This window comes from Meles meles, chromosome 13 (genome assembly GCF_922984935.1).
Source record: "Meles meles chromosome 13, mMelMel3.1 paternal haplotype, whole genome shotgun sequence".
Lineage (NCBI taxonomy): Eukaryota > Metazoa > Chordata > Mammalia > Carnivora > Mustelidae > Meles > Meles meles.
Window position 1 is genome coordinate 59694619 of NC_060078.1, and position 25030 is coordinate 59719648.

Genomic DNA, 25030 nt, shown 5'->3' on the forward strand with positions numbered 1-25030 from the left:
CTCGGCAATGCTTTTTAGTTTTCAGATTAGAAGTTTTATATATCTTGGGTCAAACTAATCTGAAAGTGCTTAATATATTTTGATGCTATTGCATACGGAATGTTTTTAAAAGTTGTATTTCCTATTGTTTATTGCTAGTATATAAAAATACAGTATATGTTTGTTAAAACAGATAGTTAGGCCCCAGCCCTACACTTTCTGATTCAGTAGGTCTGGTATGTGGTCCCAGAATTTTCATTTCTAATAAGTGCCTAGGTGATGCTGATGCTGTTTGGGGCACACACTTTAAGAATCATTAGCGTAAGTGTCCTGCCTGAATCTCCTCTTTCAAACCAAACTCATCACGTGGCCCAATACATCTTCTTCAGACTTCCCTCTTTCCAGAAATGGCCCCATCATCCAGTTTATGTTCATTAGTCAACTATCTGAATTTCCCATTGCAAAATCAATCTTTGGTTTATTTTAACACCCTCGCATCCAATCAACTCCCATCCTGATAATATACTATTGAAATATGTCTTCCCTCTGTCCCCTTGACTTTCCATTTCATTCTTCATCACTTTCCTCCTTGATCAGTGAAATCACCTACTAATTAATCTCTCTTCCTTTAGTTTCTATCTACTACTACCTGGTCTTCACAGTCCCAGATGAATCTTTCTAGTTGGCAACTAGGATTGTGCCAGTCTCTTGCTAAACAATCCCCCACAGGGCTCTCACTGCCAGATTAATTAAGTCTAAACCCTATACTCTGGTGATACACAGACTTCCAGTTGCCTACTTAGTATCCTTTCATCTTTAGTAATATAACTTGTATCGTATCCAGGAGCACAATAGCACAATATGCCCAGATTTTTAAAAGTTTATTTCTCTCAGCAAATAAATATATTTTTCTCTTGCAGATAAATGACCATGTGACTAAGTTCTGGCTAGTAATTTTTTTTCCAATAAGATGTTAACACAACTTGTTGTGTGCTGCTTCCTGAAGGCTTCATCAAGATTCTATAAAGAGGGCAGATAGCTGGACAGATTGCCTGTCTTCCTTTCCTTTCCATGTCAGGAATGCTGGAGTTCCAGCAGCTATCTTAGACTACAGCACAACTTTAAAGATGGAAGCACTTGCTAAGGATACAAGGAGCCTGGGTCTCTGGTGATGTGGAGCTGCCATACCAATCTCAGATCACCAAAGTCTGAAGTTAATTTTACTTAGAGAAAAATAAACCCTTATGTGTTTAAAGCTACTGTAACTTGGATGCTTATAGTCAACCCTAGCCCTGACTGATACACCTGATATTTAAAGCTCTCCAAACATTAGCCCCAAACATACCATCCAGTCTCTTCTCACTCTACCCTACCCACACACACAAATACACTGTGTTCTAGCCAAACCATACTATTTTCTATTTTCTACGGACTGTTTGTACCTTATTTTCTATTTTTCTTTGCTCATCTCTTGCACTTCCTCCATGTTTACCTATTGAAGTCAAGTTCAGGTGTGCACATCTAATGAATTCTTCCCTGATTCTTCTATATAAATGTGATCGATCTCTCTCTCTCTCTGAGCTCTCAGAGTATTCTGATCATATCCTTCTTGGCACATAGAGTCTGTCTCAAATTATCATTACTTAGATGCCTATCCTGCTGGATTGTATGCTCCCTTCATGTTGCCAAGCACAGGGTCATTGTTCAACAAATATTTGCTGAAGGAATTATGAATAAAGAAGGGAATGAATGAGTGAAAACAAATAGTAAACATTGTTCCCACTCATCCCATGCATCATCCACCCCAAAACCTTCAAAGAGACTGTGTGAAGTTAAAAAGGTTCCCACAACTGATAAGAAGAGAGAGGTAAGGGCACCTGGGTGGCCCAGTCAGTTAAGCATCTGCCTTTGGCTCAGGTCCTGATCCCAGGGTCCTGGGATCGAGCCCCACAGTAGGCTCCCCACTCAGCAGGGAGTCTGCTTCCTCTCCCTCTTCCTCTGCCCCTACCCCTGGTCTGCTTTCTCGCTCATTCTCTCTCATATAAATAAATAAGGTCTTAAAAAAAGAGAGAGAGAGAGAGGCAGTGGGCACAGAGTCAAAAGACCTGCTCTGACTGGCTGGAGAGAACAAAGCTAAGGGAGAATAACTCTACCTGGCCCAGCCTGCCTTGTAACAAGAACAACAACAACTAATATTTACTAAGCACTTGCTATGTGATGACATCATGCAAACTGATGTACATACACTATTTTGTTTAATCCATCTAAAGCCCGTGATATTGGCACTTATCTTTCTCCTGTTTTACAAGTGAGGAGACTGAGAATCAGAGAGGTTAACTCACTTATCCAGGGTCACAAAGGTTGGCAGTGGTAGAGCTGGAGCTGGGACTCAGTTGATTCTAAGCCATGTTCTTAACAATGAACCAGACTATAGGAGACATGGCTGTCTGTTCCACCTAACGGTGAGGTACTGGCATATAGGAGCTATAATCTATATATTATGCTCACCCTGAAGTGCATACATAGTGTCTGCTATGCCCTGAAGGCCTAGCAAATGGGTTGGTATCAAAATCATAAAGAAGTTTCTATCCTAGAAAGATATCCTAGAAAGGATAAGTAGACTAGACATACTTTCTCCATTCCTTCCATTAAGTACAACTAAAATTCTGGGACATTATACATCAAGCAAGCATAAGAGACTCCGAAAGGTGGAGAGAAGAAGGCAGATCAGTTAGGGACCTTGGAATTCAAGGAATGACATATTGAGTTCCCTGGGTTTTCTTTTTTCTCAGACCTGGAGCTGAAGAAGCTGACAACCCAGAAATACCAATCAATACAGACCCCCCCCCCCCCCACCGCCCCAAAAAAATCCAATGCTTTCTGTAGTCAAATGAACAGGAAAGGGACAACCTAGAAAGACAGTTTTTAGGCAATAACTGAATTACTTCAGCCAAATTCCACAGAATTGCACTCCAACCCATGCAAGCAAGGGTGAAGGCTAAGCCTAAAACTTCTATTCTCAGTAGGCTTTAATGAGGCATTCCAACCACTTGCAGGATGGTGTTAGAGAAGGCCAAGTAGGGGTTCTGGAGACTTGTACTTTCCAGAGGTAACAAGCTCCCTATATCACCCCACAGTGTCAATGGAGACCACATGGGGATCCTGGACTTAGACCTCCACCCAGCTGTTATGAGGTGATCCTTCTCCTCCACATTGGGATGGTATTGGAGGAGGCCTAGTACAGCTTAAGGACTTTCATTCCTTCCATGATGTTAATGAAAGCTACGTGGGTAGCAGTACAAAGCTCTCCCAACCCCTCTCAGCCAGGGAGATATCAGAGAAGGCCTACTGGAGAGCTGGAACTTTCACCTCCACCCAGCAGTAGTAAGGAGAGGGCCATGTGGGGGAACCTAGACCTCTACCCCACCTTACAATAACAAAGAAATTCTCTTCCCATTCCTCTGCTAGTGGGGTGTCAGAGGAAGCCAGATAAAATAGAAGGTTGAAATAAAATCAAGAGTCTTGTAATACCCCACATTCCAAGTTTCAATAAAAAGTCACTTATCATACCTGGAACAAAGAAGATCTCAAACTGAATGGAAAAGAAAGAAAGAAAGAAAGAAATAGATGCCAAAACCGAGTTGTCAAAAGTGTTAGAATTATCTAACAAAGATTTTAAAGCAACATCACAAAAAATGCTTTAATGAACAAATATGAACATACTTGAAACAAATGAAAAAAATAAAAAGTCTCAGCAAAGTTATAGAAAGTCTTAGCAAAGAAATAGAAATATAAAGAATAAAATGAATTTTAGAATTCAAAATACCATAATGAAATTAAAGACCTCAGTGCTTGGGCTTGAAATCAGAATGGAGAAAACAGAGAAAAGAATCAGTACACTGTAAAATAAAACAGTACAAATTACCCAGTCTGAACAACAAAGAGGAAAAAGATACTGAAAATAGACTGCAGGACTATAACACAAGATCTAACATTTTTATCATGGGAGTCCCAGAGAGAGACTATAGAATAGGGCTGAACAAGTATTCAAAAACAGCAGAAACTCCCCTGAATTTGGTGAAATATGTAGACCTATAGATTCAAGCAGTTGAGTGAATTCCAAATAGGATAAACCTAAAGAAGTCCACACCATGATCATCATAGTCAAAATTCTAAACACTGAAGACAAAGAAAACTCTTGAAAGTAATGAAAAATGACACCTTACATAGAGGGAACACCAATTCAAATGCAGAGGATTTTTCATCAAAAACCATAAAGACAAGAAAGAAGTGACACAACTTTTTTGAGAAAAAAGAAAACTGTCAACCCAGAATATCTAGTGAAAATATCCTTTAGAAATGAAAGGAAGATCAAGACATTGTCAGATAAAGGAAAACTAAGAGAATGTGTCACTAGCAGACCTACTCTAAAAGAATGGCTGAAGAAAATTCTCCAAACACAAAGGAACTGATAAAAGAAGATACCTTGAAACGTCAAAAAGGAAGAAAAAACATGGTAAGCAACAGTAGATTTTCCTTCCCTTCTTGAGTTTTCTGAAATATGTTTGGCTGTCGAAACAAAAATTACAACACTGATGCATATTAAGGAAATATTTTAGATACTATAAATGGGGGAAGGTAAAGGGGATGTAAAATGAGGTAAAATGTCTACACTTCACCTGAACTAGTAAAATGATGACACTCGTAGACTGTGTTAAGTTTTGCATATATAATGTAATACCTAAAGAAACCATTTAAAAAAAGAGATGCACTCAAAAATACCATAGAGAAATAAAAGAATTCTAAAAAATGTTTTAGTAGTCCACAAAAAGGGGAAAGAAATGGCAATGAAGTAGGGAACAAAAAGAAAACGTAAAAGGTCAAACTTAGGCTCTAACAGATCAATAATTACATTTAATGTAAGTGGCATAAACACAAAAATTAAAAGATTGGCAGAATGAGTAAAAATCATGACCTAACTACGTGTGTGTGTGTGTGTGTGTGTGTGTGTGTGTGTGTGTGTAGAGAGAGAGAGAGAGATGGAGAGAGAAGGAAAGCAAAAGGATGAAAAAAGATATATCATGAAAATATTATCAAAACAAAGCAGAAGTCCATATGTATATCAGTCCTTATACAATATTAGTATGAGATAAAGTAGACTTCAGAGTAAATAAAATTACCAGAGACAGAGAAGGATATGATATAATGGCTAAAAGGTCAACTCATCAAGAAGATATACAATTCTAATTGTGTATGATTAAGCAACAGAACTGCAGAATATGTGAAACAAAAACTGATAGAACTAAAAGGAGAAACAGACAAATACACAATTATAGTTGAAAACTTCAAAACCCCCCTGTCAATAACTGACAGGAGAACTAGACAGAACTCAAACCACCATCAACCAACAGAATCTGACTGACATTTTCAGAACTCTCCAACAACAGTAGAATGCATATTATTTTCAAGTTTATATGGGACATATACCAACCTAGACCATATCCTGGACCATAAAACAAACACCAACAAATTTAAAAAAATTAAAATCATACATGGTATGTTCATTCACTACAAGTTTTTTTTTAAGAATTTATAACATAGGGGCACCTGGATGGCTCAGTGCATTAAAGTCTCTGCCTTTAGTTCAGATCATGATCCCAGGGTCCTGGGATTGAGCCCCACATCGGGCTGTCTGCTTGGCAGCGAGCCTGCTTCCCTTCCCCTCTCTCTGCCTGCCTCTCTGCCTACTTGTGATCTCTGTCTATCAAATAAATAATAAATTTTAAAATCTTTAAAAAAAAGAATTTATAACATAAAGATAACAAATTCTTCAGGCATGTGGAACAAAACAAGACCCTTGCAAATAATCCATGAGTAAAAGTGGAAATCTCAAGAGAAATTTTTAAAAATCTGTTGAACTGAATGAAAATGAAAATACAACATACCAAAATTTGTGGGCCACAATTAAAGCAACATTGATAGGAAATATATATATACTAAAGTCAGGGCACCTAGGTGGCTCAGTCAGTTAAGTGCCCAACTCTTGATTTCAGCTCAGATCATGATCTCATCATCATGAGATTGAGCCCCATGTCAGGCTCTGCACTCAAGTGTGGAGTCTGCTTGAGATTCTCTCTTCCTCTCCCTCTCCCCCTCCCCCAATAAATAAATAAATCTCTTTTTTTGTTGTTGTTGTTGTTGTTGTTGTTTTTAATTTTTATTTTATTTTTTTGACAGATAGAGATCACAAGTAGGGAGAGAGGTAGGCAGAGAGAGAGAGAGGAGGAAGCAGGCTCCCCGCCAAGCAGAGAGCCCGATGCGGGGCTCGATCCCAGGACCCTGGGATCATGACCTGAGCGAAAGGCAGAGGCTTTAACCCACTGAGCCACCCAGGCGCCCCTGTTTTTTTTTTTTTAAAGAAAGAAAAGAGGAAGAGTCTTGGGCTCCTGGCTGGCTCAGTTGGTAGAGCATGTGTCTCAAGGTTGTGAGTTCAAGCCCCACACTGGGTGTGGAGACTACTTAATTTAAAGAATAAAAAATACAATTGATAAGGCTTTAGCAAGACTGACAAAAAAAAGAAGACATAGTTTACCAGTTTCAGGAGTGAAACAGGAAATATCGCTACAGACCCTGCAAACATCAGCTGGATAAGGGAATAGTATGAACAACTCTACACACACTGAAAAACACAAACTATCACAACTCACCCAATGTGAAATAGATCATTTTAATAATTTTCTAATTAAAAACTTGAATTAATCATTTTTAAATTCTTATAAAGGAAATCTCCAGACCCAGAGAGTTTTACTGGAGAATGCTAATTCTACCAAATATTTAAAGAGAAAAGAACAGCAAAGGTACACAATCTCTTCCAGAAAATAGAAGAGGAGGTAACACTTTGTAATTAATTTTGTGAAGTTAATTTTAGCTGGATATCACCAGACAAAGACAGTACCAAAAAGAGAGAAAATTACACACCAATATGCCTCATGAATATAGGTGCAAAAGTCCATAACAAAATACTAGCAAACCAGGGGCACCTGGGTGGCTTAGTCGGTTAAGTGTCCAACTCTTGATTTTGACTCAGGTCATGATCTCAGGGTCATGAGATCCAGCCCTGTGTGAGGCTCCACACTGGGCATGGAGCCTGCTTAAGATTCTCTCTCTCCCTTCTCCTTTTACCCCTCCCCCGCACTCTCTTTCCCTCTCTAAAAAGAAACAAAAACAAAACCCAGCAGACCAGAAATCCTGCAATATGTAAAAAGAATTATACACCATGACCAAGTGGCATTTATTCCAGTCATGAAAAGCTTGTTCAATATTTAAAAATCAATTCCTTCTACCCTATGCACAAACTAAAGAACAATTGCATGAATGTATTAGTTAATGCAGAAAAAGCATTTGACAGGATTCAACACCCAATTCATGATAAAAACTGAAAAATAGGAGGAGGGAGGGAGGGAAACAATAACAACAAAAACTCTGAAAAATAAGTATATAAAGGAACTTCCTCAATTTGATAAAGAGCATGCATAAAAATCCTAGAGGTAACATTATGCTTAGTGGTGAAAGACTGAATGTTTTCCCCCAAGACCAGGAGAAAGGTGAGGACGTTCCCTCTCACCACTCTAGTTTGACATGGAGCTTGAGGTTCTAGACAGGGCAATAAGATAAGAAAAGGAAATAAAAGCTATACATATCAGAAAGGAAGACATTGCTGTCTACTTAGGAAATCCCAAGGAATCTTAAAAAAAAAAAAACAACTTTCAGAGCTAATGCATGAAATTAGCAAAGTTGAAGGATATAAATAAATATACAAAAATCAGTTGTATTTACATATATTAGCAATGCATATATGGCCACTGAAATTAAAAGTAAAATATCATTTATAATTGCTCAAAAATAAAATGAAATACTCAGGTATCAATCTAACAAATTATGGGCAGGAATGGTATGCTGAGAACTACAAAATGCTGATGAAAGAAATGGAGAGACAAATCATATTCACAAATTAGAAGACCATGTAGTAAAGACATCAGTTCTCCTCAAATTGATATACAGGTTTAACACAGTTCTTAGGAAGATCCCAGCAAGATGTTTTTTTTGGTAAATACAGGCAAGATTATTCTAAAGTAGTATGGAAAGGCAGAGGAGCAAGAATAGCTGAAACATTCTGAAAAAGAATAAAGTGGGAGGAATGCATCTATGCAGTTTCAAGTCTTATTTTATATATATATAATATTATATATATATATGTGTATATATATATATATATATATATATACACACACACACATAGCCACAATAACCCAAACTATATTGTATTGATAGAGGTATAGACACATAGATCAATGGAACAGAGGGTTGCCTGGGTGGCTCAGTCGGTTAAGTGTACGACTCTTGGTTTCAGCTCTGGTCATGATCTCATGTGTTGTGAGATCAAGCCCCACACTGGGGAGCTGGCTTCCCTCTCAGAGGGAAGATTCCCACCCTCTGCCCCTCCAGCCACTCATGCACGTGCACACTCACTCTCTGTCTCTCTCTCTCAAATAAAGTCTTTAAAACAAATGGAACAGAATAGAGAATCCAGAAGGAGACCACACAAATATGCCCAACCGAGTTTTGAAAATGGCAATTCAATGGAGGAAAGATAGTCTTTTCAACAAAACTGCTAGACCAAGTGGATGTCCATCAGTTAAAGATTAATTCAAAAACAATTACAGATTCAAATATAAAATATAAAATTACAAAACATATAGAAAATGAGGAAATAGGGACACCTGCGTGGCTCAGTCAGTAGAGTCGCTGCCTTCAGTTCAGCTTTATGATCTCAGGGTGCTGGGTTCAAGTCCCACATCCAGCTCCTTGCTCGGCAGAGAGCCTGCTTCTCCTCCGCCTCTGCCTGCCACTCTGCCAGCTTGTGTGCTCTCTCTCTCTCTCTGACGAATAAATAAATAAATAAAATCTTTTTTAAAAATTGAGGAAATAAGTTCTGGTACATTCACACTATAGAATACTACTCAGCAAGAAAAAGGAATGAGCTACTGATACACACCACAACCTGAAAGACTCTCCAGAGAATTCTGTTGAGTTTTTAAAAACCAGTGCCCAAAGATTATATACTGTATTTGTATAATCTTGGAATGATGAAATTATTTAATTGGGGAAACGATTGGTGGTTGTCAGGGGTTAGGGAAGGAGTAAGGGCTGAAGGGAAGTAAGTGTGGCTATGAAAGGGCAACATGGGAGATCCTTGTGGTAATTAGAGACATCCTGTACCTTCCCTGTATCAATGTCAATATCCTGGTTGTGATACTGTGCTATAGTTTTGTAAGATACTATCATTGGCCAAAACTTGATAAAGAGTATTCTATTATTTCTTACAACTGCATCTGAATTATCTCATAAAGGTTAGGGTTTTTTTTTAAGATTTTATTTATTTATTTGACAGAGATCACAAGTAGGCAGAGAGAGAGAGAGAGAGAGAGAGAGAGAGGAGGAAGCAGGCTGAGGCACCCTAAAGGTTAGTTTTTAAGAATGATCAAAAAATCATTTAAAAATGATCACATGTGGGGCACCTGGGTGGCTCAGTGGGTTAAGTCTCTGCCTTCAACTCAGGTCATGATCTCAGGGTCCTGGGATTGAGCCCCACATCGGGCTCTCTGCTCAGCAGGGAGCCTGCTTCCCTCTCTCTCTCTCTCTCTGCCTGCCTACTTGTGATCTCTGTCTGTCAATAAATAAAATCTTTAAAAAATGTTTTTAAATGATCAAACGAAAGTTGCTTTGCATAAGCTCTTCATAGACCTCATCCTGGGAGAGGGAGCAGAGCTGAAAATATATGTAGAATCACAGAAAGCCTAAATAAATGCATGTACGGTATGTCTGGATGGCTCAGTTGCTTGGGCATCTGCCTTTGGCTCAGGTTGTCATCCCAAGATCCTCGGATTGAGTCCTGCATGGGGCTCCCTGCTCATCTGGGAGCCTGCTTCTCCCTCTGCCTGTGCTCCCCCTGCTTGTGCTCTCACTTGCTCTCTCTCTCTGTGTGACAAATAAGTGAAATCTTAATAGATAGATATCTAGATACATAGATGGATACATAGATAGATAGATAAATGTAGGATAAGTCCTTAATACATTCTATGATCCATGGGGTTCTTATTGTCAGGGCAGCCATGTCGCCTCTAAAATTCTTTGGGATTTTGTCAATACTGGGACCTAAAAATGAGGGAACCATTGGGCAAAGCTGGAGGGCGAGTCCCAGGTTTATATTGAATGAAAATTTTTAAAGAGTCAAGGGACAGATGTGAGGGAGGACAGAACAAGCTCAGGAACCACCTCCTGCAGGAATCCTCTGCACTATTGCCCAAATTAAGAATCCCCTTCCCTCTGTTCTATTACCCTTCATTATAATCTACTATGGTCAACAACTTACTTTTCTGTCTCCCTCCTACACCATACATTTCTTGAGGTCTTGGATCATGTCACAGCTTGCCTCTCCATACCTTAAATGTTTTATTTTTAGGTTAAAACAAAAGACTGTATACTCTCATTTTTTTTTAGATGTAGGGCCAAGACCTTTCTCTGTGTATGGGTGTACTGATTGGCATTTCACCAACATTTTTCTTGCATGAGCTATACCCAGAATGCTTTGATTAGCATTTTCAGTTTTGATTTCTTTAACATGGATTAGAAACTGAAAAGTATTTGGGAAACTATCTGAGTGGAGAATCCTAGATTTTTTTTTAATGGTTTTTCCCCTTCTTTTTCAGTTGTCTCACTAATACATAATTGCATAAAATTTTTAAGCAACTTGCTGTTACAGAGTCTTTCCAAACAGCAACATTAGTTTAGTACTCATATTTTATTGGTTTATGTAACATTTAGTTAAATTATATAATAAGAATAATATGCACAGCTGGCATAAACAGGCTGAGTTAAAAACAAATGACTCTTGGTAAGCAGGCAATTCAACCAAATGGGGGAGTGCAAGTGCATGGCATCCTAGCCATGAAGATTTGATGAGCCATGAGTGTAAGTCAGTATGTTTTACAAAAGAATTGATGGTGTCACTTAAGCCAGTGATCCAGGTAAGTACAGGTTGTTTAAAGTTCTATTTTAATAGTATCAGTAATAATAACTTACTGAGTGCCTAATAAGTGCCAGGCATCACGCTAAATGCTTCTATACATATCTCAATTAATCATTACCTGAAGAAATTATTATCATCCCCATTTTATAGATAAGGAAACAGAAGCTCAACTCTCCCAAGTTCTCCCTGCTGTTGAGTGGTAGAGCTGAGTTTCTGTTCAACTCCAGAATCTGTGCTTTTATGTGCCACACTACATTATTATTTGTCTTGTGGATAAATGAAGAACTGCAGGCAAGTATGCAGAGGACAGGAAGAGGCTGGGAGTGGGGAGACCTTTTCCTACAGTTGGGAAAGTGTCCCTTGAAGAGTAACTGGCTCATTCTTAGCAGTTTCCTGAGGTGAGAGGGATTCCTAAGGAGAGGGTTGGATGTTCTTAGAGAGGTTGGGAGTGGGGAGGCCCACCGAGAGTGATGGAAGAAGCCTATACCCGATCCTGAGACAGGTTGGTCCCATCTCCTGTATCTATTCCAGACTTCTGACCACTGTCAGCAGTGGCCTCCATTTAGTTCTGTCCTGCCTTCTTTTCTTTCAGTTGAATCTGACTGGAATCTTTAAACCGAATTACAAAATAGAAGGGAAACCACAAAGCTACACTCTCAGTGCCTGGACTCATGACCCCAAACATACTAGCCGCTCAAGCACAGGGCAGCTTGGGTGCCAAGGCTCATGGGCCAATAACCTCCCCATTTCACTGTCTCATCTCAGCCCTGGGTTGATCAAGCATGACAGATTCAGGCTGGCACCATAACCGGACCTGGGTGGGGGGTTCAAGACTTCCCCAGACCTCCTTCTTAGCGGCCCTCTCTGAGCATCTGTCCTGTAACCAGCTGCACACATCTGTACCTCAGAGCTGCCTCAGCCCAGGAGTCCTGGTCTCCCGGTGAAGAACAACAGTCAAGGTCTGGCTCCTCCTATGTTGGATTTCAAGCCCTCCTCGCCCTTATCCATCCCCACATCTCCTGCTTCCTGGGTGACTCTTACCCTTAAAAGAGGAGGCCCTGCTCCCGCTCTCAGGCCCATTTTTCCCTGCCCTGTGAAATCCTGTTACCGAAGCACACAGACTGGCTGAGATTTAGGCTACTTTTCTTCCCCACTCAGGTTTCCAGCTGATACTGGGGTCTAGTCTCTCCTTTGCCTTGTGCCTTGGAGAAGGCATTATACTCCTTAGCATTTCGCTGTCTCCTGCTGGATCCTTCCCATGGCCTGGAGCAGATTCCACACCTCCTGCAGATTGTTCTCTTTTTCGGAATGCCCTTCTGTCCTTTCTTACTTGGCTACTTTTTAGCTATCCTCTGGATCACAGCTTAGATGTCACCTCCTCTAAGAAGCTCCTCCAATCCCACATGTGTGTTGGGTGACATTTTAGCTCTTAAAGCGCTATACCGAAATGGACTCATTACTTGTACGTCTCCCACTGTGGGCTTTGAGCCCTGTATCTTGTTCACCAGTGTGTCCCAGCACCTAACAGTGTTTGTCATGTGGTAGATACTCAACGAATGTTGTTTCGTTAGCTTATTAATCAATCAAAGATTAAACCCCTCCTGGTGTGAAAGCCTGAGCTACTACCCATCAACTTTCATCTGCTATATAAGGCTAGTTCTGTCTCCCTGGTCATGTGTGGGGGCAGAATGACTCTAGTGAATGAGTTCACCCAGTCAATCACCTCCTTGATGGACCCATCCAGGTTCCCAGAAATGTTCTGACCTTCTATCTATAGATTCTCCAATATCAAAAATACTGTATATGGACAATGTATTATTAGTCAATGTCAACTGGGTTTGTAGCTGGAACAACCCCCTATCAGAGGTTTAAGATAAGGAAGGTTTATTTCTCCTTCACACTGTATGTGCATCATGGTTGGGCTGGGGGCTCTGCTTTCCACTGACAGTTCTCAAGAACCCAAGCCTGGCTCTAAGAAGTCTCGTGGTTAGGGGTGCCTGGGTGGATCAGTTGCTTAAGCATCTGACTCTCAATGTCACCTCAGGTCTTGATCTCAGGGTTGTGAGTTCAAGGGCCGTATCATGCAGCCCAGCATGGAGCCTACTTAAAATAAATAAATAAAAGTCTTGAGGTTAAAAAAAAAAAGTTTAAATCCTGTTTACATGTGTTTAACCTTCCATTTCTCAAATTATTTGACCTTAAAACTCTTTCTCTCATATAACACCTATTTCTAGCCTACGGGCCTCATGCTCAGAAATACCAGTCTAAAGATGTTGAAGCCTAACAGATTTCTGCAGCATTTCTGATAGGTGATAAAATATGAGTAAAGCAGTCTCTGTTCAGATTTATTGACGTTGAAAATGTGTTCAAATATCTGTGGAGTCCTTATTCTGTGCCAAGTGGAGCACTCTGCCAGGTGCTGGGCATATAGGACTTGCAAAATGTATATGGTCCTTGCTCTCATCAAGCTTCCCTTCCAATGGGGAAGACACATCCTAAACCACTAACAGCCACCGTCACTCCGCACACAAAGTAAATATGTTCCGTAGTGCTATGGAAGAAAGGCACAGGGTGTGCTATGAGAGTGTGTAATAGAGTGACCTTACCTAGTCACTTAAGGCTGCCTCAAGGAAATTGATCTTCTGTTTAGTCAGGTAACTTGAGGGTGAAGAGTAGAGGTTCTGGGTAGAGGTGAGAAATGTATCAGGCAGAGAAAAACAGCATGTTTAAAGGCCCTGAGATAGGAACACAGAGGTCAGTAAATTTGGAACACGTTGAGAAAGGGAGTTAAACAAAGGGCCATATCATGCAGGCCTCGCTGGCCAAGTGGGCATTTTGAGTTTTATTCTGAGATCAGTGGGAGCCAATGAAAGGGCTCCCAGTCCAACAGGAAAAATGCAGACACATTCAGCTAATTATTTGTATGGCTTTTTAGAGTATTTCATTGGCATGACACATTATACTTTACAAAATACTTTCACGTTATTATCTTATGCCTTCCTTTCCTCTGAAGGAAATAGTCCAAGTATTAGTATGGATGGGAATGTGAGGCTCAGAGATGTAAGCAATGTGTCCAGTGACCAAGGCAGGGAGAAGACATCCACATCCTGGTCATTTTACTTCTTAGGCCAGACATGCAGAGGAAGGACTGGCTCTACATGAGTCAGTCTTGGAATCTGTGTCCTTACTGGCAGGGAGGCCTTTTATTGAGGGCTATATAGTGGGCATCATGGTTAAGTGCTCAGGCCAAATGTCTGCCAAACTGAAGTTCAAATTCCAGCTCAGCAGCCCCTTACTAGCGAGGTATCCTCTAGCAAGTTCATTAACTGCTCTGACCCTCACACTCCTTATTTGTAAATTGGGGGTAATCATACTGACCTCATAGGATTGCTATAAAGATTAAATGAGACAATGAAAAGGATAAAATTGTCTGACACTTAGTAGGAGCTCAATAGATATCAGTTTGACTTTTTAAAAAGAGTTTTTAAAATTTATTTATTTGAGGAGCAGCTGGGTGGCTCAGTGGGTTAAAGCCTCTGCCTTTGGCTCAGGTCATGATCCTGGGGTCCTGGGATGGAGCCCCGCATCGGGCTCTCTGCTCAGCAGGGAGCCTGCTTCCTCCTCTCTGTCTGCCAAATAAATAAATAAGATCTTTAAAAAATTTATTTCTTTGAGAGAGAGAGAGAGAGAGAGAACATGAGAGGAGAGAGGTCAGCGGGAGAACCAGACTCCCTGCTGAGCAGTGAGCCCGATGTGGGACTCGATTCCAGGACTCCAGGATCACAACCTGAGCCGAAGGCAATCACCTCACCAACTGAGCCACCCAGGCGCCCTGATATCAGTTTGATTTTTTAGAGAACTAACTGACTATTTTGGAACCTTGGGATATACTGAATGTGGAACTTAAATGACGCTAAAATCCCTTCATACCAGGGTTCGTTGTATATGAAATGGGTTGAATCCCTGTGTGATATGCAGACATTCAAGATAGTACAGAGGAGGAATAGGTTCTGGGGCCCTTCTCAAGAACAATGTCAATGCTCAAAGTGAAGTCTTTGCAGCTGGCGCGTCTACCTTCTATACTGTGTAGGAGAATTCTGCAGATGATAATTTCCCTGGGAGCTAAGTGCAGGGGAGTAATTGCCCGGGTGTTCTTCTAGGTGGATATTTAGTGATGGCCTTGAGAACCACATTCAAGGAGCTGTCTAGGGGTCAAGACCCTGGAGAAATAGGTCTTAACAGTCTCAGAGTCCTGCTAAACATCAGCTGAAAGGCCTTTCCAGAGAGTTGGAAGGCAGATTAAGGTGAAGTACAAAGGCCTGGGGCACAGGGAATATCTGTGAGTTACTGAGTATCCTTGACCATTTGTGGGGCTTCTAATTTAGGACAGCAGAGAACTTTATGGAAGCTGCCCTCCTCCCTGGTGTATGATGTACTCTAAGAATTTTATAAGGAAAAATATAGGCCTTGATTTTTCCTAGCTTTGCAATTAATCTTTGCTCTTGAAGATGGGGCTGCCAGAAATGGGTGGAAGTTTGAGTAGGGTCTCAGAGAAAAGTCTAATCAGTGACTCTCAAACATTTTTACTCACAGCCTGAAATACATTTTGCATGGTGACCCAGCATTCTCTCTCTCTCACACACACACACACACACACACACACACACACACACACAGAGCTCTGAAACAAAATTTCAGTAAGCAGTACCTAAACATACATATGTGATGCACCTTGGTATTTTATTTTCTATTTTCTTCTATTTCATTAAATTGATTTCATGACCCTGCTAATGACCCTGCACTTTGAGAAACATTGGTCTTATAGATGATGACTTGTCCTTGAAGGTGATTGAGGAAGGTGTTATCCATGAATAATGAAATTCAGATGAGCCAAAGACTGAACAGACTGCCTGTATACTTTAAATGCTCATAGCAGATCCAGAATCTGGCTTTCTGTCCCTTCTGAACATTGAGATTAGAGATGGTAAAAATAACAAGAGAAATAACAACACTTACTAAGGACCTACTCAGTGCAGAAAACTGCACTAGGTACTTGAGTGGGATAAAAATATAAATAGTAAATACTCTTTCTACTTAAAGTTATTCATAACCTAGTGGAAAAGATGAACTGGATCATAAACACAAGAATATGAGGAGATTTCAGACCAACATATCAGACTGAGTTCATATAGGAAGATGTTTGTCACTGGAAATAAAAACTTTAGGGGTGCCTTAGTATAAATATGTAAGATATATAAAAACATAAGAAATATAAACTTTAGGGTGGCTCAGTCGGTTAGGTGTCTGCCTTCAGCTCAGGTCATGATCCCAGGGTCCTGGGATCGAGCCCCGCATCAGGCTCTCTGCTCAGCAGGGAGCTTGCTTCTCCCTCTCTCTTTGCCTGCCACTCCCTCTGCTTGTGCTCTCTCTCTCTGTGAAATAAATAAATAAAATCTTTTTTAAAAAGAAATATAAACTTTATAATTGCTTATGATAAATTTAAAAACATATAAAATATAACAACTGAAAAGTATATAACCACACTTTAAAGCAGTAAATGGAAGTTTCTAAGTGCCAGGAATGAAAAGAAAACTCAGAACCAAAGTGGCCATGGGGAACTCACAGAGGCCTTGGGTCCAGTACTATGTCAGAAAAGCTAAAGTTTTACAGTGATGAGGATAGTAGAGTGAGTTTCAGGGGCACCTGGGTGGTTCAGCCGTTAAGCATCTGCCTCTGGCTCAGGTCATAATCTCAGGGTCCTGGGATTGAGCCCTGCATCGGGCTCCCTGCTCAGTGAGAACGTGCTTCTCCCTCTCACACTCCCTCTGCTTGTGTACCCTCTCTCCCTGTGTCCATCTCTGTCAAATAAATAAATAAAATCTTTAAAAAAAAAAAAAGGGTGATCCCCAGTCCACTGCATTTTGGGGGACTGGAGCTGAGCTTCCTTCATAAACTTAGGAGCCATGAAGTATTACTTATCCATGAAACAGGAACCAGAAAACTCCACTCAGGATGAGGACTCATTAGAGAAGCTTGTCATCTTTCTGTGGCTGAGAGTGGAATAACGATTATTCTGTGAGAAATTAGAAACTCAAGCCTGTGCTGAACATAGATGTGCAGTGTAAATTTGCATTACTTGCAAGGTGTAGGAAACTCAAGAAAATAACAAATAAAATGGTCCCAAAATAGTGACACCCACAGAGTCCCAGCAGAGGCAAACTACCTGACATGATGACTCCTCTAGGGCCAAGGGCATGTAAGTGTCTTACAGAAACCAAGTTCTGCTGGAAGTGAGTTCATGATAAAGAACTTTGAACCACAAGAAGAAATGAATCACTACACGGGTGCCTGGATGGCTCAGTCAGTTAAGTGTCTGCCTTCAGCTCAGGTCATGATCCCAGGGTCCTGGAATTGAGCCCTGCACCAGGCTTCCTACCCAGCAGAGAGCCTCCTTCTCCTTCGCCTTCTGCTGCTCCCCCTACTTGTGCTCTCTAGTTCTCTCTGTCAAATAAATACATAAAATCTTAAAAAAAAAAAAAAAAGAAAGAAGGAAAAAAGAACCACTACCAAAAAGAGAACCAGCAAATACAATACACTGACAAATTCAAATAACTATATAGGTAACAAAATAATATGGAAAATACTTTTAAATAAATACATTTAAAATATTCCCCCTAAAAAGGAAAGAATAAAATCCAAAAGACAAGAATAAGGCATAATGGAAAAGAAAAGTAAAATTTAAAGAATGAAATAAAAATTTGTAGAAATAAAATATTGAAATAAAAACTCAATGGAGTGGTTGAACAGTTGATAACACTGCTGAAGAGAGAATTAGTGAATTGGAAGGCAAATTAGAAAGTACCCTCACAAAGTTAAAGTAATGGAAAATATGAAGGAGAAGTTAAGAAACATGAGAAATAAACTGAGAAGGCCCAATAGAGATACTAGAAATTCCAGAAGAAGAGAACAGAGAGAAAAAGGAGAGTAGCAATATATAAAGATTCAATGGTGGCAAATTGACCAGTATTGAATGCAAAAAAAAAAAAAAAAAAAAAAAAAAAATCCCAATAAGAAGGAACAACTGGATTTCCAGCAGAATAAATGAAAATTTGAACCTAAAAACTTTAGTGATTCTGCAGAACATCAAAGATAAAAAATCTTAAAAGCTACCAGCATAATGACAATCAGACAGGCAGCAGGCTTCTCATTAGGAGTGATAGGAACCAGAAGAGAAATAATTACAGACTCAGAATGTTAAAGGAAATAACTGTCAACGTAGAAAACTATACCCCAGGTAATTATCATTCGACACAGAGAGGGTGAAATAAAGACAATTTCAGATAAAAATGAAAGAGGTTACTATTCATAGATCCTTGCTAGAAGAATTTCTAAAAGACTTCAGTGAGAAGGAAATTGAACCCAAAAGGAAGAATTAGGCTAACAGAAACCATTGCAAGCAAAGAAACTGGTAAATATGTAGCTAAGTCTTAACAACAATAATTTGTATTAATAACTTTTTGAAAGAGTATAAAAATATGGTGGAACTAAAATGCTAATCAATAAATTACATGCCAAATGGAACAGATTGATTTAACATTCTAAGATCCTTCTGTTGTTTAACAAGAGAACAGAAATACACATTAACATTAGTCTTTAAGTAACATATGCATGTTTTAAAAATTAAGAATAACTCTATTTGTCTGGAAATAGAATGCTTAACTTCCAAACCAGTAAAAAAGAAAATTTAAAAAAAAAAAACAGAATAAAGGAAACTCATCAATATTATAGAAAGTATAGAAGAGGGCACGCAAAAAAAAATCAAAAACAGAAAACACAGAGATGGTAGAAGTCAAAATGCATTAATCATAATAAAGGTAGACATATCAAATTTTCCCATTAAAAGAGACTTTCGATTTGGGTTTTTTAAAAATCCAGGCATAGGATGTTCACAAAAGACTTGCCTAAAATATAAGGTCACAGAAAAATGTTGAAAATGAAGATATAAAACAAGATGTGCTAGGCAAATATTAACCAGAAGGAATGTGGGTTAGCAACATTGATATCAAACAAGAGTGTTAGAGCAAAAGCACTAATAAAGATAAAGTGGGATATTACTTATTGATAAAAGGAAAAATCCAACAAGGAGATTTGCTTATCAGCTGGCTGGGCGGTCCTGCCTGATCCTGTCCAGGAGGGTCCAACCAAGACAGGCTCCTCGGTTGGTCGTGATGAGTGGAGGGGCAGCTCCCTGGTCTGGCTGCATTGCTTTGTCTTGCACCTGCCTGGATTGGGGACGGTAGAAAAACACAGGGCACTGCTAGGAAAAGATATGCTGTTTTTCTCAGGTACAGCTTATAATTGTTGCATGATTTAGGATTAGGTATAATTGTGGCATGTTTATTATAAACTTTTATTTATTTTTTTTTTAAAGATTTTTTTTTTTTTTTTTTTATTTGACAGAGAGATCACAAGCAGGCAGAGAGGCAGGCAGAGAGAGAGGGAAGCAGGCTCCCGCTGAGCGGAGAGCCCAATGCGGGGCTCGATCCCAGGACTCTGGGATCATGACCTGAGCCGAAGGCAGCGGCTTAACCCACTGAGCCACCCAGGCTTTTTGTAAGTTTCAGGGGTGAGAAGAAACTGTTAACCAGAATTCCCCAAAACCAGGCAGGGGTAGCACCAGGCTGGAAAAGAGCAAAGTCCTCCACAAGATTCAAAAATACCAAATACCACTAATACGCCCTTGGAATTTCTCTCCAACTCATTCTGTAAGTGGGAGGGACCAAAGGGGATCTAGGATTTGAGGCCAAAGTGGAGGGTTTGGTATATATCCTTTAGTGGATCAGAGGACAGGAAGCCTGGGGTGAGGGAGGGGCAGTTTTAAAGAGCATGATTGAGACAATTGAAGGGTTTTGCATATGAACTCATAAATGAGGCAAAATTTAAAAGTACCTGATTTATGAGTTCATATGCAAAACCCTTCAATTGTCTCAATCATGCTCTTTAAAACTGCCCCTCCCTCACCCCAGGCTTCCTGTCATCTGATCCACTAAAGGATATATACCAAACCCTCCACTTTGGCCTCATATGAACTCATAAATGAGGCAAAATTTAAAAGTACCTGAGGGGCGCCTGGGTGGCTCAGTGGGTTAAGCCACTGCCTACGGCTCAGGTCATGATCTCAGGGTCCTGGGATCGAGTCCCGCATCGGGCTCTCTGCTCGGCGGGGAGCCTGCTTTCCCCTCTCTCTCTGCCTGCCTCTCTGTCTACTTGTGATCCCTCTCTGTCAAATAAATAAATAAAATCTTTAAAAAAAAAAAATAAATAAAAGTACCTGAAAGTGATTGTCACACTGTTCAGTACAGACGGATATCCCTGGTCTTAAAGATAACTGCGGAAGTCTTTCGGGATGAAGTGTCATTCAGGTCAGCCACTAACACACAAGGGTTTCAGAAAGAGAGGGAGAGATGGTTTAACCCAGTGTGGAAACAGTTACCAATTGCTCTTCTGGGTCAGAGTATATGAGCATTCATTGCAACAGTGAACTTGGCTGGACAGTTTAAAGTACCTCAAAATAAAAAGCTGGAAGAAAAGAAACAGTTTCAAAACAAATACAGAGGCACCTAATGAAATAATGGATCTAGTCAATGATAGTAAACGGCTGTTAAAACCATTAAGTGAAAAGCTGATGGAGGGAAAAAAGCTGAAGGAGAACTTTGTAATGGATAGATCCAGCCAACAGCAACCAAACATGCTGATTAATCTTAATATTATAAAAAAAAAAAAGAGACGAGAAAAAAAGAAAAGCGACGAGAAATTATGAGGTCCTGATGTGATGCAATAGGAAGTTCATGCCACCCCTGAAATATTCTTGCCAAAAAAATCAAATCGGAAACCAAGTGATTCTGGAATCTACCAATTTCAAAGGACAGAGAAACATGTTCAATGATACCACAGGGGAGCCCTCAGCAAAATCCTGGAATGAGGAGTGCAGTTCTGTAGGACAAATGGCCCACAATTTCTTCAATAAATTGCAAGAAAGGGGAAGAAAGTGTAGCCTATGGAATAAAAGAAGACTTAAAGCCACATTGACCACATGCAGTGTGTGGGCCTGGATTAGAAACCAATTCAGGGAAATTTGAATAAGGAATTATTCCGTGTTCAATTATTCCTTACTCTGATGAGAGGAAGGAATTATAGTTCATTTTTTTATTTAAGTGAGACGATGCTATTGGGGTAATGTTAAAAGAGTCCTTAGCTTTTAAAGATGCATATTAAAATATTTGCGGGTGAGCTGATTTGATGTCTGTGTCCCAACAGTCCTGGCGGATGGAAGAAATAGGATCGGCTCTATGTTGATAGTTGTAGAAACCAGCTAATAGGTATATGGATTTAAAAATATACATATTTGAAACTCTTTCAGAATAAACTCTAAGTAAACCCAAGCCATTCCAATATTTTACTTACTCTAAGTAAACCCAAGCCATTCCAATATTTTCCCAATACATTGTCCCAAAGAAGGCTCTTCAGTGTTAGAAAGAATGGTTTTTCCCTCACAAGTAAAACACAGATGAGGTCTGAGAGGGAATTCCAAGTGGAGGGTAAAACCCAGGCCCTTCATGGGGGTCCACATCCTCTTTCAAGTGGAGTGCCACTCACTTGGGGGTAGGGATTCTGTCCTTTGTGTTTCAAATCAAACCGTTCCCTGTTGGGTGGAAGCAAAAGATTACATCTGGGCCGCTGCCTGGTCCAACCTGGGCTAAGGAATGGGGTTTGCAAAGGCTGGTGGGTTGGAATCAGGGTAGAGGGAGGAGGTGTAATTAGATGTGTCCTTGTGAGGCCAAGATGCACTTGAGGTCTGAGATCAGAGATCAGGAAGGGGCTGTCGGGATGGGTGTGTCACTAAGGTGGGCGGGCTCTGTGGAGACACGAGGCGCACACAGGATGCTTCAAGAGCTCGGCTTCCTGGCCTGACCTTCCTGGCCTTCATTCCTTTACCGTTGGTGCCAGTTCTCTGGGACACAGACAGAGGTCCCGCCCATCTCTCCTCACTGACCCTCACGCAGCCCCATCTGGAGGCCCATCTCCTTCCCACTCCATTCCCCTTTTTCCTCTGTCCCGTTCTCTGACCCATTTACATTCTCTCCCTCCTCGAGCTCCCTCCTTGTCTCCATTCGCCATTCCCTGTCCTCCGCCCTACCAGACACCCCAGTTCAGGGTCCAGGAGAAGGACAGCTTTTATGTGGCTTGTAAAATTCTATTATATCTGTATTCAAAACCTAGCAGCTGAGAAACACTGGTAATAAGCGTGTTATTAAGCGTGTAAATACACTTCCACTCCAAGGCCTCCAAGGTGCAGGGGACGGTTTCCCAACCTGGGCATCTCCCCTGCTTGTAAGTCTCTCCCCACCTGGCCTCCATCCCAGACTTAGACTTTGTGCCGAGGCCCAGGCCTCCTCCAGTCTCCAAGCTCCACCGTCCCACACAACCCAGACTCTTGGAGAAAGGGGGCGGGGGAGAGGGCCGAAGAAAAAAAACATTAGGAAAAAAACTCCCACCCAGAGAGCATTCTTTCTGCAGCACTCAGGAAAAAGGATGTCTCACAGGGGACGGGAAGGCGAAATTTTTTCACATCCAAATGGATTGCAATTTCCCTCCATTTAGCACCTGAAGGTAATTAGCTCGAAGAGACTGCCGAGTGCGAAACACGTTCACGGAACATTAACTCTCACACATTCTCCAGTTGCAGGGAATTAATAGGAAAGATTAAAGTTTAAAGAGAGCAAAATGCCATTACCTCGCCAGCCACCTCTCTCCGCGGCAGTATCCAGCCCCCGAAAACCTTCGGCCAGTGCTTGGGCCGGGTTCGGGTCTCAGCCTCCAGCCTGCCTGGCTGGGGCATCTGGGTGTGTCCCATGAAGAGGGCTAGCATGTGCTGATGGGCACGCACGTGTGCAAAAAAGGGCAGTTCTGACCCTTCATGAGGCCCATGCAACCCCCTTCCCATCACCAAGAAGTCTGGAGTGGACAGGGCAGGTGTGTTCTCATAGGCGGACTCCTGGCATTGGTGTGTACGGTGGCCCCAGGTGGGGGCGAAGCTAGGGAGAGTTAGTAGCGTGGGTGTGCCCCGTGATTTTGGTGCAGGGGGTGAGATCTGGCAGCTTGGCTGGCGAGAGAGAAATGGAGGGTGTCAGCCCCACCTTGGGTGTGTACAGGGGCCCTGGGTGCAGTGATGGAGAGTTGCTTCCACCCTTGTGGGGCAGGCGGGAGCCACAAACATAGGTGTGCACACACATGCGGGCTCCCCCTGCCCCACACAGACGGCCTTCGTCACTCTGCTTTTTTCAAAGTTTATGTAAGCTTCAAATTTGAAGCGTTTCTGTGTTGCTTCAGTATTTTAGGAAAAGATGAAAGACAGAGAGAGGGAGACAGAGAGAGAGTGGGGGAGAGAGAGAGAGAGTGAGGGAGAGAGAGGGGCAGAGGCAGGCAGGAGAGAGAGAGCGCGAGATGAAATTGAGACATGGAAGAATTTATTGCCCAGAAAATTCCATTCTGCTATCTGATTCAAAAAGTCCAGTCCCCCCAGCTTCGGAAAATCTATTTTCCACATTTTAATACCCTGCAGAACAGTCCTCATAACTCATCCGAGTGTGTTAAGCACAGTTTTATTAGATCTGAAACAAATTTTGGTGGGGAGATACTATAGGTCATTAACCATGGAGTAATTTTATCCTTGTTTCCCTAATGATGCCATAATGGCGAGCGAATTTCTTAACTAAAGACCAAAGAACATTTTGAAGGTCAGTTTCATCTGTGAGCTCCTTCAAGCGCTTCTCAGAGAAGATTGGAAAACTCGCCGATTTTTTGAAGAGTCATTAATAATGTGAAAGCTGAAAGCACCCTCCATTTGCGTTCCTGCTTTTTACCTTTTAATTTTATATCGTCCCTGCTCAGAGCCCCGCTCCCTCTCCCTCACCCTCCTCTGGACCTCCCGCCTGCCTACCCACCCCACGCAGGGAACAAGGCTGCCCAGTACTACCAGGTACCAGGCTAGCTGTGAGGGGCATACGGGGGCGGCAGCAGGGGAGGCAAAAGAGCCAGAGAGGCCAGGGCCCCGCTGAGATGGGGCGCCTCAGCTGTATTCCCAGCATAGGGGGCACTGTGTGAGGGGATTGTTATAGGCATGGTACACACGTGTGTGTGTCCGTGTGTGCAAATGTGCAGTACAGGGGATTGGGGTCTCTGGATTGGGTGCTGGCCACGCGCACACACACGTTGGGGATGGATGGGGACCTACTGGTCTCTCTAGGTGAGTGCCCCCTGTTGGCAGCAGGCAGGGAAAGGGAACTGAAAAGCAGCCCTGGTTCCGGTGGCCTGGGCAGTGGGGCAGTGGGGGGACTTGTGGTGTCTCCCAAGAGAGATGGACACTACATGGAGGGCATGAAACAATTTACAGCAGGTTGTAAGCCCTGATTACATGTGTGTGCCAACGAGCGTGTATGTTCTGGGGGGGGGGAGGTCATCAAGGCAAGAGCCCCGAGGACCCACCCCACTGACAAATATTTAGACACCAGAGACAGTGGCCATTGTCTGCCCATCCCTCACTCCTTAGACCACACACTCCTTGCTCCCCAGGCCTGGAGCCCCTCATTTGCCCACTTTACTTGCCTCCTGATCTCCAATCCCCGGTTCCTCAGACCTCCCACCCCCCACCAGTCCTATCCCTCCCCCTGAACCCTCATCCCCCTACCTCTTCACCCATCTGCTGGCAGTCAGTACAGGGTGCCCAGCCAGGAGCTGGGGTGGGACAGTATTTCTCTGTGTGTGCAGGTTTGGGGAGGAGGGGGCGGTGTGGTGACACTCCATGCTCCCAGATGTGGTGGCAGCGATAATTCCAATTTTATGCCTTTGTTATGGCTTTAATCACTTTCTTTATGCGTTTTGTTCCAGCGATCAGGGAGAGAC